The sequence below is a fragment of the Populus alba genome, chromosome 11 (assembly GCF_005239225.2).
Source record: "Populus alba chromosome 11, ASM523922v2, whole genome shotgun sequence".
NCBI lineage: Eukaryota > Viridiplantae > Streptophyta > Magnoliopsida > Malpighiales > Salicaceae > Populus > Populus alba.
The window spans coordinates 8,168,744-8,185,493 of NC_133294.1; the positions used below are offsets into that span (position 1 = coordinate 8,168,744).

The window sequence follows — 16,750 nt, forward strand, 5'->3', positions numbered from 1 at the left end:
GGACTAGTGTCTAATTTGGGATTTCTAGTTCCTCAAATTACTAGATGGCGACTCCAATAAAATCTATTTCCCCAAATAATAAAAAATCATTTTTTGTTAAAATACAACAAAAAGAGCGGAGCCGTCGCCCGACGTCGTGTATCGACAATGAGAATGCACTTTTAAGTACTAATCAAGAGGAGTACTAAACTTATATGCAGCGATAGCAGTCAGCAAAAGCACTCTCCAGCAATGCATAGTTTGTTAAAGCAGTTGAAAGTTAGTTATGACAGTTAGAAAATTCAGTTAACTGATAACTACAAATCAGTTACTATTGTTAATTAATCTTTATTCATTCATGAGCCTATATAAATAATGGAATAGAGAACAATGTTGCCAAGTTGAATTGGAAAAATATTATTCAGTTCATCATTTTTCTTCTTTCTCGTAATAAACAGTGGAGAGCGAATTAATTCACTCTCCACTGTTTACGCAGAACAGTGGAGGACGGAACCGAGGAAGATGAAGTGGAGGAGGAAGATGAAGTGGAGGAGGGGCAGACCTGCGGTGGCTTCTGAAAGAGGTGCTGCTGATGCGGTTGCGAACTGTGGTGCTGACTGGCCGGCGGTTCTTCTTTATTTCTCTGCGTTTCCCTTCTGCTTTTTTTCTCTCTTCTGATCTGCTCTTCCTCTTGTTCCCTGTTATATTCTTTCTCTCCCTCTCTGGTCCTCTCAAACGTCCCCTGAAGCTGCTACCTGAAGATGAAGACGACGTTTTTTTTCTTTCCTTCTTCTACTGTTTTCATTCCTGCACTCTTCTTCTTCTTCGTTTCTGCTTTTCTGAAATGACGAAGATGATGGCAGTTGGTTCCGGTCTCAACGATTTCCTCTGCTGCTTACATTTTTTCCTTCTACTCGTTTCTGTCTCTCTCGTTTTTTTTTTTTTCTGTTCTTTTCTTCTTCTTTTTCCCTCCCTTTTCTGTTTCTCTCCTCACTATCATCTGCTTCCTTCCGCCCCCCTCTTCTTTCTCTCCCTCTTCTCTGTCGTGTTCTTTTGCTTTTATAATGCCAGAGAAGGCTTTGTGCTGGCAGCAGCTGGCTTGGTAACGGTTTGCAGAGGGATCCGGATGACAGCCGTGACACATGCCCCATAATTGAAGAGAATTGGCACTGTTGCTGCAAGAAAACGTCTCTCGGCCTTTACTGCTGAAACGGCTGGAAGAAGACAGTGAATAGTGTTTCAAGGCAACGGCACCGTTTTGAAACTTTTAATGATATTTATGATTTGGTCCTTGGATGTTTTAACAATGTTGTAATCAAGCCCCCGGATAAATTATAATTGGATCCCTTGATTTTAGCGTCTTTTCCGGTTTGGTTATTGATTTCATATTGTTTCAATTAAGTCCATAATTGGCCATCAAACTTTAATAACTATGCAATTAAACCTCTGATTTGACCAAATCAACTCTTTAAAATTATAATTGGACCCCAGAACTTTAATTTCTTTCAAAAAAAGCCTAAATGGACTTAGATATTATTTTTTTCTTACAATCAAACCCTCTATAAATTCAATTAAACCTTAGATAAAGTTTAATTAAATCCATAAACATCTGATTTCGAGCTTTTCGTCCTCAAGCTAAATTTTCCTTATTAACAAGGCCCTCGCCAATTAAAAATACAAATTTCAATCTTTTGCATTTTTAAACCTCTTCAACCAATTTTTGGTTATTTTTTTGGCGTTCCAACATCCTTTTCTCGCTCCCATTATTTTGTTTTTTGTTTTCTTTCAAATATATTTTTTGATACATATATTTTTTTTTTGTATTTTCTTATTTTTGTGTGGAATAAAATTATCATTTTATTGATAAAAATTTTACTAATTAATTTATTGATGGAATAACATTAGTCAATAATTTTATTATTTATCACCAATTCTATGAGTTAAAAACAAAATTCAATTTCTTTCTAAAAATATTTTTTCAAACATAGAAATAAACCTGCTGCAAGTGTTAAACTGTCAATTATGCCTGTTGTCCACTAGCTATATAATTGAGTCTATCATCAACTCCAAATAGCTTGTTGTCCTTTAGCACCAGGTGGAAAAGAGATTGGTCTCTGTCTACATCAATCAGTATTTGCAAAATGAAAAAATAAGAGCAGAAAATTCTTAGCATGTTTCAAAATATCAGAGAGTTTTTCCCTGCCTGTCTCATTTCGACAAATAAAAACTTATTCGAGCTTTTGCAGCCAATTTTCAGCACAAGATGTTAATGATGTTTCAGCTTTGCCAAGTTATGGTGATATTGATCAGTTTCTCGAGCTCTATTACTTTGCTTGCTTCTGATCAGCTACATCCAGGAGAAGGTAAGAACAACCTAGCACTGTATTACTTTGTTTTCACAGTAATATATATTGAGATCAGATCAGTGAGGTCTTTCAAATTGTTCAACTCATCTGATCAAAACATCAACAGATTTGCTTCTCACTTGTAACCTATAATCGGAAATTAGGAACGAAAGGATTCAATTAGAAATATCGAAAGATTTTTTTCAGAGTGAACAGAAATATAATTCAATTAGAATTATCTAAATTAGTTTGATAATTTAGATTCTTCAAAATATAATATTTAAGAAAAATATATATATATATAGTAAATTAAAAAAACATACAAATATCAAAGATAAAATACAATCCTTAAAATATAGGTTTTCTTTGTTACTTCTTTTTTTTTGTAAATGTTTTTCTTCTTATTATTATTATTTTGAGAGTAGTTTAAAAAGGATTTTCTTAGAAGTTAAAATTAAAGGGTAATTAAGACATATATTTAATTATTATATTTTAGACTTTAGTAGATGGAACGAGAATAACATAAAAAAAAGGGGGGTGAAAACTAGGCATTTGGGGCATATGAAAGTTACCCCTTCACTTCCTAGTTCCTAGTATCATCTTTGTTCGAATTTAGAAAACTACGTTGACAATATTTGGGCCCTTGTTGGGCTTAGTCATATCTAATTTTTTTAAACTCTTTCTAACTATACAATATATAGGCTCTTTATTGTTAGAGAAGCTCAAATTATTTATTTATTATTTATGTTTTGAAATAATAATCTATTTATTATTGTTATTATTATTAATTAACAACTATTTGAGAATGTTTTGAATAGTGCACATTTCTCATGAATTATTTATTTATTTTTTTTAAAAAAAACCCACCAGTTGAAGCGTTAAGACAAATTCGGTAAGACAGTAAACGAGGATGGCCAACTATCCTTGAAGTTCGTCGATAGTTGTCAACCGAATGGACTCGTTAAGACAGAACTGACTTCTGCTCCACCAAACTTAGAAGGGAACAGCACCATCGAATGTAACTGCAGCATCACTGATGATAATTACTGTCACATTACTTCATTGTAAGCCTCTTAATTACTTTACATTTTTATGTTTTTCTTTCTTATATATATATATCTTAGCTTTCCTAAACTGTGACCAATGATGTCTCTCTCTCCTGCTTGCAATAAAGCCTGCTCAAAGATTACAGTCTTCCAGGCAGGCTTCCTCCGGAATTAGCCAACCTTACTTATGTCCAAAAAATGTAAGAACCCTTAATTAAGGACATATATATTTGGCTCATGTTTCTGCTTCGAGGCCTCAATTCTGAATCCATTAAATGATTATGAATCTTGAGATGCCTCGATGATAATTAATACTCATCAGATGTTATGTGATTATGAGTTTGCCATTGTCTGTCACAGTTTATATTAAAATTTCAAGCGTTTATATAAATTTTTGGAGCAATTTTCAAGATGGAAAATAATTTTTATACAACAACATTGTCTATGACAGAGATTTCACTCGCAACTATCTATACGGCACAATTCCGGTGGAATGGGCTTCGATGAAATATCTGTCTTTCATGTAAGCTCATTTATAAATTCACCCCTCTTCTTGGTTTATCTTATTTTCTATGTAAGAGTGAGCTTAAAACTTCCTTCCTAACTAACCTCTTATGCAGCTCGCTTGCTGCAAATCGCTTGTCAGGAAATATTCCTGCACATTTGGGAAGTTTTACTGCCCTCACCTACTTGTATGGCTTGAATCTGTTATAGTGCTCTACCTCTAGTTTGAGTTATTCGAATATTGCAAGCAATGCTAGTTTACTTTGTTCTCTAATGGTTATTTCACTTTATCAAATGCAATTATAATATATATATATATAGGAACCTTGAATCAAATCAGTTTTTCTGGTGTTGTCCCACCTGAGCTTGGCAAGCTTGTCAACTTAAAAACTCTGTAAGAAATTTTAACTAAATTCTTCATTGTGAAGACTTGCTAGAGATTTCTTTTTCAATAGTTTCAAATCTTTGCTTTGATGCCGTGAATTAACAATTGCAGGATACTCTCCGGCAATAAGTTAGTGGGGACCTTGCCAGAGGCACTTGCGCAGATAAAAAACTTGACGGATTTGTAAGCCCTCACTTATTTTCCTTGAACACAATTTTATTTTTTTTGATAATTTAACATATTCAATGTGCAGTCGCGTAAGTGATAATAATCTTAATGGCACCGTACCCGAGTTCATTGGGAACTGGACTCAACTTCAAAAGCTGTGAGATGTTTATCTTCACAAGATCTTAATTCATTCTAATGCAACACGATACACTTTATTGAGATTTTTTGTTCTTTTCGTGACTAATGAAGTGTTTTGTACGCGACTGGATTGCAAGGACTTATACCTCTTGCGATTTTTTATTTGGAAAAGTTGTCTGATTTGTGAGTAAAACCACTTTCTTGTGCTGCATACCTCCTGCTGTATTAATTATTGATGAATTCTCTGTGTGTGAGAGATTGGGAATTGAACATTTAACTTGTATTCAAGGTCTCTTACCGTTATGCAGGAGGATTGCTGATATGCCTGGACCAGAGTTTCAGTTACCTAACGTGACGATTCGAAGGGATACCCTGTATGTGAACTGCTTCATAACTTTTCACAGTAGAGTTCAGGATATGTTCTGTTCAGACTGTTTGGCCAACCTGTAACTTGTTGTCAGGGTTCTGAGGAACATCAATTTAACTGGAACAATCCCAGAAAACGCATGGAAAGTGGAAACAACACTGTAAGTGTGAACTTCACTCATCGCCTTACATCTGCTGCATGCTAAGCAAATTAGAATTTCTTTTTATACATTTCAATTCTGCCACATTTTTCCAATATGATCTCCATGTACGCTGGTGCGTGGGATCTGCCTGAATCATCAGGTCGTTAGTATAAGTTAAAGATCCCATATTAATATATAATCCTGGGCCGGGTATATAATAACTAAAGTCCTACTAGAGTGAGTAGAAGAATCACAACTAGCTTCTAACATAACATTGACTTATTTTCACAACTGATGAGCTTCTACGAGAAGGTAGTGATTTCAAGCCACTGCAACTCTCCAAGGAAGAATATAAATAGAGGATTACTTCAAAGAATTTAATAACCTTTAATTATGAGACATATATATATATATATATATTCACCTGTTTATTGCCGATATATTTACAAAGATGTAAAATCTTCTTCAGAGACTGAAGCCTAAAATTTTGTTTGCTGTAATTTCTTGCAGCGACTTAACTTTTAACAAGTTGGTTGGGGAGATTCCTCCTAATACAATACGACGACGACAGTTTACGTGAGCAATGCTAAAGTCTGATAATTTGAAATTTGGTTATTGAAATCTTATCAAGGATGGCGCAATAAATTATGCTGATACTATGATTGTGGTTCTTACCAGGTTTTTGAGTGGCAACAAGCTGACTGGAACAGTGCAGGACCCATTCCTCCAAAACAGCCCAAATCTGTAGGTTCCTAAATTACACCCATCATTGGATTCAGTACTTATTAATTTGAATATTGATATGCTTTGCCTTCTTTCCTTGAAGATCCATGACTAATGCCTGTAAGTTTATGACTGCATGACCTTAACTGAATATACAAGTATGAGATTTGACCTCTCTGCGCTGAAACACAATAATATGCCTGTAATTAATTTTGATTTAAAAAAAACCGCTTCCTTTCATCGTCTTCTCTGCACTGCAGTCTCACCGCTGACAGCACTGCATTCAATTTCGTCATGCTTATCTTTTATGCATCATGAACAAGTTCATTCCCAGTTTCCCCTCCCTTCAAAGTAAGCCAGTGTTTAGTAATGCAGTAGAAATAGTGTTTTTAAAAAAAATTATTTATTTATTTATTTATTTTTATTTTTAGATTGTTTTTATGTGTTGATATAAAAAATAATTTTAAAAAAAATAAAAAATAATATTATTTTGATGTATTTCCGAGTGAAAATCACTTTAAATTGCAATCGTTACCATACTCTCAAACACCCCCTAAATAATTCTTCATGCTTATATTTCATACTCACAGGAGGTTAATGAGTAGAGAGACCCCGAACCACATCTTGTAGATAAATTATATTTTTTAACATGGAACACTACCGGATTTAATAGTTTTACCGATAAATTTTGTCGGTGTTTACACTACCAATTCATCGATACGTATGTTACCGAAAGACTCACATATATAAATGGTCTATCGAAAAAACTATTGTCGGTAATTTATAAATTGTTGGTGAGTCTGTCAGTAATAAATATATCGATGAATTTATAAACGGACAAAGCATATCAATTTTTTTTTTTTACGATCGAATATAATAAATCTAAAATAAAAACGGCAATGGATGAGGAGGAGGAAGTAGTTGTCATCGGGAACGTAGGGGCAATTAAGGGGTGCACATGAACTAGGGGTGATTATTTTTTATTCGGTTCGGTTTCTACTTATAAAAACAATCAAACTGAAATTTTGTAAAAGAAAAAAAAACAAAAAATCAAACTGAAACCGGTTTTGGTTCAGTTTGGTTATTTTAAGTTAAAAACTGAAACTCAACTAATAACCAGTTTCGGTTCAATTTGATTTGATTCGGTTTTAGTTCGGTTCGGTTATTTGATATTAAAAACTGAAAATTATGTTGTTTTTTGGGTTTTTTTGGACTTTCTAATAAGTTTTTTTGGTTCCGTTCAGTTTTTCGGTTTGGTTTATTTCTTAACTAAACTAGTTTGATTCAGTTTTTTTAATTTCAAGCTTATGAAACTAAAACTGAAACTGAACCAAAAATTTTTTAAAAAATATTTTAATCGATGTAATCAATTTTTTTTCAGGGTTCGGTTTTTCTTGTTGTTTGTTTTCTAGTTTTCTCGGTTTAATCAGTTTGTTGGTTTTTTTGCTCACCCCTAACATGAACCATCCATCTGTGATCTCATCTCCATTACCAATCAACAAAATTCTCCATAACTAGTAGTGAGTCATCATATTTATCATTAAGATAGGTTGTCCGATCTTGTACCTGTTGGTCTAACATCACTACGAACTCCAAAGTTTGATAGCTTAGAATTGATTGCGAGCATCCAACAGTTGAAGTACTACAGGTCATTCATAAATTCTCAGTCATAGTGTTAGAGAGTTCATATACTCGATTTCTATCAGGTCCACCAAATGATTCTCCCTCCATCCACAAATCTAGACTGATACCCAAATGGGTTGAAGGCTCATCCACGTATCTCTCCTTCAACCAGCTGTTATATGTATCTTATAAAGAAAAAATAAATTCATCAAATTCAAGGACATAATAACTTAAGAAAAAAAAATAATTAAACACCAACATACCACAAAATATTGAGCTCGACTATCAACGAACTGCTACACCCTTTTTTGACGGCCATCACTCTATACCTGCATTTCAACAAAAAGTTTCATCAAGCTTGGCTTGCATACAAAAACTATAGCATGCAATAAAAAATGTTGTCAATTCAATATATTTATAAAAAACAACTAATAAAAAAATAGATGTAGTAAAAAAAAAAATCCTATCATCAAGTGAAATGTGTGGACGTCACATACTCAATGTATTTTGTCAATATAGCCTCTGAGATGTATGACGATTCAAAATCTTTCCAAACTATCACATCATTCTAGCTTAGAAGCTCTCTTTCTTTCATATATTTTTGACTTTCTATTGTGCCTCATACAAAAAATCATGCAACTTATATGGTACAAATTAATTATATGTTAGTAAATAAAAAATAAAATTTTTAATATTTGGAATAAAAAATTAATTTTGGATTGGATCTTTCATAATTGGAGTGTGATTCTCTTAAATATTCCTCATAAAATTATTATAAGCTCTCTCTCCATTCAAAATTTTCCTTGAAGTAAAAATTTATAAAAGAAAAATTTCAATAATTTCAATAAATGGTCCAAATTAACATTAAAAAAATATTTTAGTTAATATTATCCTTAAACCTTGAAAATCATCCATCGACCTATGACTTTCATTTAAGATGTTGGAAACCTGACTTCATTGAAATAATGAAACTTTCATAAATGACTTGAAGGCTGATGTTATTATCTATGTGTATATATATAGAACACTGGTATGTGTATTATGTAGAGTTTGCAATACAATTGTTCTCTAGAAAGTAAACAATCTATGCAAAAGCTCTCATTATATATTAGAAAGAAGTTAGAGTTGCGAGGGGAGGGGGAGGAAAATCTCCTAAAGATTCAAGACATCTCCAAGGGAAGAGAAAAAAAGAAAGCCAAAAGGGGGGGAAAAATTGGTTTTCATCCCTCATGTTTATAGCTCCAAGGGGAGAGCTATATTTGAGAGATAAAATAGCATTTCTATTTTAAGGGACCTATTCCTACATATTGATCAAAAGAGTCAAAAGTTTATTTAATATATTTTTATGCAAAAAAAAAGGTTTTGATTGGAGTTGTATTAGTTAATTATAATTAATAAACAGTTGTATCAATTTCAAATATATTAAAATACAATTAGCTTTTCTAAATGACTTTTTTTTTTCATTGGAGTGCATATATAAAAAAATATCAAATTTACATTATCAATTTGGCTCTTCTAAACAGTTTCTTTTCTTGGAGATGCTTTTCTAGGAAGGAGGATACTAAGTTGACATGTATATCATTATTTTCTCTTATAGCTTTCTATTTCATTCATCATATTGTGCCTCTATTTGGGCCGTCACAACAATAATTTCTTCTTGAACCAACTCCTAATTGACTATTGATTCGTTGGCTCGAGCTATATCTTAGGATGCTTATGATAGAGACACTACAATCTGCTCTCATATCTCATACTCTATACCTGATTCCTATCAGGTACACCTGTTACTCCAACTTATTCAATCTAAATTAATACAATTTAATTGTTATCAATTTTATAAAAAAATTAATTTTTTTAAAATTTTCAACTTAACAATAAAATTGACAAACTATGATCGATACCCCTTAAATAATCCATAAATTCTAGCAGATCAATTCTAAAAAAAATTAATAAACCATTTCCCTTGAAAACAATTAAATCTTAGTCATCCAAGCCATCACCATCAATAAAAGAAAAACCATTATATGAAAGCTAGTGCATTTCTAGCGCTTGCATGCATCGTGAAGTTTATATATTCTCTTTATTTGTTAACCTTGTGGAAGTTGGTATTTAGATTTATGGTTTTCTTGATCTTTTCCAGCGATGTTTCGTACAATAACTTTTCACGGTCACCAAGATGCAGCAGCAGTAAAGAGTAAGGATGTTCATAAATATTTGAAATGGGATATTCTTGGTGATTTTGAAACTGAATGATTTGAGTTTATAAATCAGGAATAATATAAACTGGTTTCGAAGCTCGTCCAGCAATAATAAATTGTAAGGCTCTTCTTTTATACTCTGTGGACTGCAATGTTTTTCGTATTTATATTTCTGGAGATGAAATTTAGCAATAGAGATTCTGCTGTATGTGATTTCAAAAAATCCCACAGGGTCAAAAGAATTACTAGCAAGATCTTGTACCTATTTGCGATAACAACATATGCTATCATGAGTACAGAGTTGCAGAGACAGATACAATTTACTTCGGATGAACGTGGAATTCAGACAAAACATATTTTGATATTTTAACTAAATAATAAACTATACTACATCTTTAAATCCTACCTAAGCAGCTGAATAGATAGATATCCAGAATTAATTTATGCTCAGAGTATAATGTTTATCATTTTTTCAAAGAGCAAACACATCTTGAATCTTTTTCTTGAGTGATACAATTTTTTTAAGCATGTTTTGATTCTGATTCCGAGGCTTTTTTCTGATACCAGATTCTTAGAATTCAATCTACAAAACAATTTATTATTCTAACATACTATAATTTTCATGATATACAGAAACGATCTTCTTCCATGCTCAGAGATATCTCGGTGCCCAAAATGTATGTTTTTTTTTTTTTCATAATAAGAACTTGTGCACTTTATAAAATCCGAGTGTGCCATTAAAGTTTATCGATGTACCATATTTATTGGTGTACTTCAATGTTTGAATGACATTGATGATTGTTAGCTTTTTAATTAGATTCTATCTCGAAAAACTAATAAGGTCAATTCATGGTCACTTTGTTGGAAAATTTATACATCAAAACGTGGTTTGAAGTAGAACTTGATCACTGGTTTCACCGTCAGAAACCAAAAGTTGACAGAAGGAATTCATTGAGTTGAACTAATCTGACAATGGCAAGCCACTTGATGAAGTGTTGACCAGTGACTAATCATAGTTTTGAAGCTTTGTAGTAAAGTAAACTCATTCCCCATTGATATGCTTCTATAAGTATGACAAAACGGAAAATTGAAACATGTCTAATGGTATACTAGTTTTATGTGCTGCAGATTATGGTTCATTCCATATAAACTGTGGTGGACAAGATGTAAAGAATGGGAGAATCTTGTATGAAGGTGATCATGATCAAGGTAGTGGAAGTAATGCTGCTGCAAGGAGTTATTATAGATTAGGATCAAACTGGGGATTCAGCAGCACAGGAGATTTCATGGATGATGAAAATTTCTATGATAACAAATATACGCTTCAATCAAATTCTAATCTGGTTGACTCTGGATTGTATGCAACAGCACGTAAAACTCCCCTGTCTATCACTTATTATGGATATTGTCTAGAAAATGGGAATTACACTGTCAGACTCCACTTTGCTGAGATAGAATTCACAGATGAAAAACTGTACAACAAAGTTGCAAGCCGTGTTTTTGATATTTACATTCAGGTAATTAATTATCTTTTCCTTCCGAAGAGATTGTGGATGTCCTTTTTTTTCTTTTTCAAAGGAACCCTTTTGAGTAGGAAACTTTGTTCCAGGGAATACAAGTGCAAAAGGATTTTAACTTTACAGAGGAAGCCAAAGGATCTAGCAGAAATTTCACAATAGCATTCAACACCACTGTGACAGACCGTACCCTGGAGATCCGATTATACTGGGCTGGAAAAGGCACTACTGTCATTCCAATAAGAGGAAATTATGGTCCTATAATTTCTGCTATATCCGTATGTTCAGGTATGTTACATGTTCCTTTTCTGCCTCTCATTTGAAACTTACAGACTTCGAGTTTAATTTATACAATAGGACACCATTGAATTCATTTCTATTTCAATTTTCTGAGCTTTCTGGGTTTTTTTTTCCCTCCCCTAACTGATAAGATTAAACACATTTAATGTTTCTCATAAACCAATCTGCATAAGTGATTAGCCTGATTTTTGTTGTCACTGTAACTGTAAGCTTCTTCCACTCACTTCATTATCCCATCTAAGAATCTTTCCGTGATCTGTGGTTTTTCAGGTTACAGAACTTATTGTGAAGGTGAGAATTGAACTGTGCTATAGTGGTCAGGTGTCTTTACAGCGTTAATGTTTATTATCCATTTGATGGGATGTTTAGCCTTCTTTGCGTTTGCAATTTTATTTAATATCAGAACCTGAGGAAACAAGCAAGAAACCTATTGTGATCGGAGTTGTCACTTCAGCAGCGTTCCTTATTCTCTTGGTAACGGGTTTCATTTATTGGAAGCTCTGCTATGGACACAAATACACAAAAGAACGAGGTATTGTAAAATCAGTCATTTCCTCACACTGAGTCTTCTCTTAATTTTCTAAATAATGGCGAATCACACTAAAGAATGCGCGTAGTGCATGGATGTATGATGTTCAAGCATTTCTATTATTTCACGATATGTCTCCTGACTGTCATCCTCCCATACCAACTGCTACGTGCAGAGCTTAAAGGGCTAGATTTGAAAACTGGTTCCTTCACCTTGAGGCAGCTAAAAGCGGCCACTGACAATTTCAATTCAGAAAACAAGATTGGAGAGGGTGGTTTTGGATCCGTATACAAGGTTTGTCATCTAATGAATTTTTCATCTTATCACAATTTTATTATTGGAATCATGCATGGGTGAATCCGCCCCCAAAACACTATAGCATTTAGATGCGTGATTGACTTCCAATGCAGGGTGAATTAGCAGATGGTACTATTATTGCTGTTAAGCAGCTATCTCCTAAATCCAGACAAGGAAACCGTGAATTTGTGAACGAAATAGGCATGATATCTTGTTTACAGCATCCCAATCTTGTAAGGCTTTATGGATGCTGTATTGAAGGAGACCAGTTGCTTCTGGTGTACGAGTACATGGAAAACAACTCCCTCTCTCGTGCACTTTTTGGTAACCATGGTAGCATTTGTTGATAAATTTCCAGTAAAAAATATTTTTTATAACACTGCATCAACTACCAAACATGAAATGATCTTATCAACAATCCTATTAGGAGCAGGTTCCCAAACAAGTGCTCTGATGCTGGATTGGCCAACAAGGTATAAGATATGTGTTGGAATAGCCAGAGGTTTAGCATTTCTCCATGAAGGATCTGCAATCAGGATCGTTCACAGGGATATCAAATGTACAAATGTATTACTGGACAAAGATCTAAATGCCAAGATATCAGACTTCGGACGAGCTAAGCTCAATGAAGATGGGAACACTCATATTAGCACTCGAGTTGCTGGAACTATGTAAGTTGTATTGAGACTAATTTAATTCGTGAAGTTTAATGATAGTAATACTCCTCAAGTCTCTGAAGGGCACTAATTCTGCATTTAAAAAATATATATATATATTTCAGAGGATATATGGCTCCAGAATATGCACTGTGGGGCTATCTAACAGATAAAGCAGATGTTTATAGTTTTGGGGTTGTCGCCTTAGAAATTGTCAGTGGAAAGAGGAACTCAAGTTACAGGCCAGAGAACGAAAATTCTTGTCTTCTTGACTGGGTAAATCATCGTCAGTCTGTTTCTGTTGCTATCCTGAATTAAGGACGCGTGAGGCATCAGTTCTCAATGCAAAACATGGTACATTTGGTAAAATATCATAGCTTCCTTCTTATTTGTCTTTGAAATTGTCGTCACAGGCTCATGTATTGCGAAAAAATGAAAATTTAATGGAGATAGTGGACCCAAAGCTGCAGTCTGAATTCAACAAGGAAGAGGCTGAGAGGATGATCAAAGCGGCTCTCTTATGCACCAATGCTTCTCCATCTATAAGGCCTGCAATGTCAGAAGTGGTGAGCATGCTTGAAGGACAGACCAGCATCCCGGAGGTGACCTCAGATCCTAGCATTTATGGTGATGATTTACACTCCAAACGTGTCAAAGGCCACTATCAGCAGGTCACAGACCAGAGTTTAAACAGCACACAAGACCTCTTTCCTCCATCAGATAAATCATGGATTGGAAATTCCTCTACATCTGCCCATGGGAAACCTCGTCTTTAATTTGAAAAAAGCCAAAGACATGCTTGGAGCTTCGTTTGTAATCATATAATGATGATACAGAGGATCAATAGTTAGACGTCTACACAACGTTTTGTTGCTTACCATCCATCTTGGTATGGTTATGGATTTATAATTCTATATATGTAAACGGTCTCTGAAAGCTATCTCCGTGGTTGTGAGAATTCAGAGCCCAAGGCACTCTCCCTGGCCAGTGATTATTACTCCCGATTTATGGGGATGGATATTATGAATATTTTTAATAAAATTTAAATTTAAAGAAGGAATCAGCTTGTTTTTGTATGAGATTTTTTAAAAATGGTGTACTTTAATGGGAAAAAAAAAAGTTTATTTACTTGACAGATGAAAACTGAAAGTTGGTTTATCAATGTTGCAATTTTTTTTTAATAAATACCAAAGTACACGTAAGCAAAAAAGGAACTAACAGAGTTTGGATGAAAGTGCTTGATTAGAATTCTTACTTAAGTTGGTGTATATAAACAAAAATAAAATAAAATTCATGTACTGTTAATGCAATTATCCCTTGTTTATGTTGTGTTATAATTTTTTTTATTTGATTTTTTAGATTTTGTGTTTTTTTTTAATCAAAAGTAAGTATATATATCAAATAAAAAAATATACATGGCTGGAGAACCAGCAAATTTATATACATGATTTACAAAAAAAAAAAAAAACTTTTTAAACACAAAAAAAAAAGTTATCAAACTAAAAAAATATTAGCTGATAATGATTAGATGATGTTTAAGATTTTACAGCTTGGATGTTAGTGAAATAATGTACAATTTAGATCTTATAAGTTATATTTTCATTGCCTTCATATTTTTTATACTTTTCATATTGTATATTATTATGTGTCCATTGTATGGGATGTTGTTTGCATATTAAATGGTAGGATAATTTTGTATAATTTAATTTTTAATTATTGTAAAAATAAAATTAAAAGAATAAAAATAAAAATTGATATTGATAAAAATTCTTGAGTGCATGCATACTCATTAAAATATATTATGTTGACTTTGTGTGTTTAGAAATTTCAAGGTAGTTATGGAAATTAAGGGTGTGTTTGGTATTGCGGTAGCTTTTGTGGTTGTGGTTTGAAAAAAGTTGTTTTATAAAAAGTACTTTTAGTTGAGGTTGGTTTGAAAAAATAGGTGTTTGGTTAAAACTGTGGTTGAAGTTGAGGTTGAAGAAAAAGTAGTTTAATGTGTTTGGTTAAAAAAATGCTTTTCAAATTGAGGTTATAAAATAATATATATATATATATATATATATTAATACTAATGATTTTTAATTTAAATATTGTAAATTTAATTACTTATATTACATCATGAAATAAAAAATATTTTATATAAAATATTTTTTATTATTCCATTAAACTATTTATAATTCCATTATGTACAAAATTTATCTGATAAGAATTACAGTTTTCATAATTTTTTTAGCGGAATTTATCTGATAAGAATTCAGAATTACAGTTTCCATTAAACTAGTTTTTCGGGAAAAAAATATTGTTCACATTACAGTACGAGTGAATTTAATTCACTTTAAACTAGTGTTTTTTTTAAAAAAAAAAATGTTAAAAAATTTAATACACTGAAAAAAAAAAGGTGAACAGTGCATTAGTGTGCACTGTTTAACTAGTGTTTTTTTTTTTTTGAAAAAAAATAAAAATGTTAAAAAATTTAATACACTAAATAAATAAATGAACTGTACATTAGTGTCCACTGTTTTACTAGTTTTTTTTTTTTTTAAATAAAAATGTTAAAAAATTTAATACACTAAAAAAAACGTGAACAGTGCATTAATGTGCACTGTTTAACTAGTATTTTTTTTTTTTATAAAAAAAATAAAAATATTAAAAAATTTAATACACGTAAAAAAAAGTGAATAATGCATTAGTGTGCACTGTTCATGCTAATTGCACTGTTCAGTGAACAGTGCAATTAGCATGCACAGTGCGTGAAAAGCATGATTTCATTGCTTTTCCTTACCTGCGGTCCGAAAATAAAAAACATGTGGGTTCGCTTTTTTTCATTACCAAACGGCTGCCAACTGCGTTTTAAGTAAAACGCAGCCGCAACCGCTTACCCAAACACCATCTAAGTGGTAGGTTGTGAATTTTGAAAGGTTGTATATGCAATGCAATGTGGAAACTATTAGCATGTTAAATAAAATTAAATATTTGACTAAGTTATAAGATCGGGAATGTGTCAAATAAAATAAGTTTAAAGAAAAATGATGCTAGTAAATATTATTGCTAATATGTGTATTATTGTAAAACAAGGAAATTAATCTATATAAGATAATGGAAATAAGAAATGGACTAATTGAAAGGTGTAGAAATTAGGGTATAATGAAATGTCTTGTTATGAATTGAACAATGATAACATAAATGTGAATGTTTGAATCTTCCTTTTTATAAAAAGAGGCATAAGTAGTTTGATCCTCGATATAAATAGCTAGATCATCCAAAAGAGCAAATAGATGTTCTCCACCTGTTACTTTTAAATTTCTTGTTATTGTATTTGCATCTAAAAAAAATAAAATATATCAAAGGTATATAAAATTAATTGATAAGCCGACTATATAAATAAAGGTTACTTGTCAGGAATTGATAAGCTAACCACATGAGTGGGGAATATGGTTCGAGTATTTATGAGTTGGTCATTTGAGTTGGAATCTACATATCAAATGTCTTTTAAATAATTTTAGGAAGGGAAATCAAAGACATCAGAAAGAACTAAGCTAATTGCATGGTTAGGCCATAACTTTGATAATTCAATATACTACATGATATAAAGTTATTAGTGTGAAGTATTTATAATTATGTGTAAGAGTAAGAGCTTGTTTGCAAAGAATTACAAATGAAAAGTTAAGGAAATAGGGAGTATAGTCAAGAAAATAAAAAGAATTGTGTTTTAATGATGGTGTATTGGGAACAATTGTTGAATTTCCCTAATATTAATATTAGTTGCATATTACTCAATTTGTTTGCATATTTGAATTGATAGATCTTCCTTTTAATATGATTTTGGATTA

General features: G+C 32.3%; 1 pseudogene; it reads left to right on the forward strand.

Moving 5' to 3' along the window:
- Positions 1-13,973, forward strand: part of LOC118037048 (probable LRR receptor-like serine/threonine-protein kinase At1g29720) — a 61,161-nt pseudogene extending 47,188 nt beyond the window's left edge.
- The last annotated feature ends 2,777 nt before the right edge of the window (positions 13,974-16,750 follow it).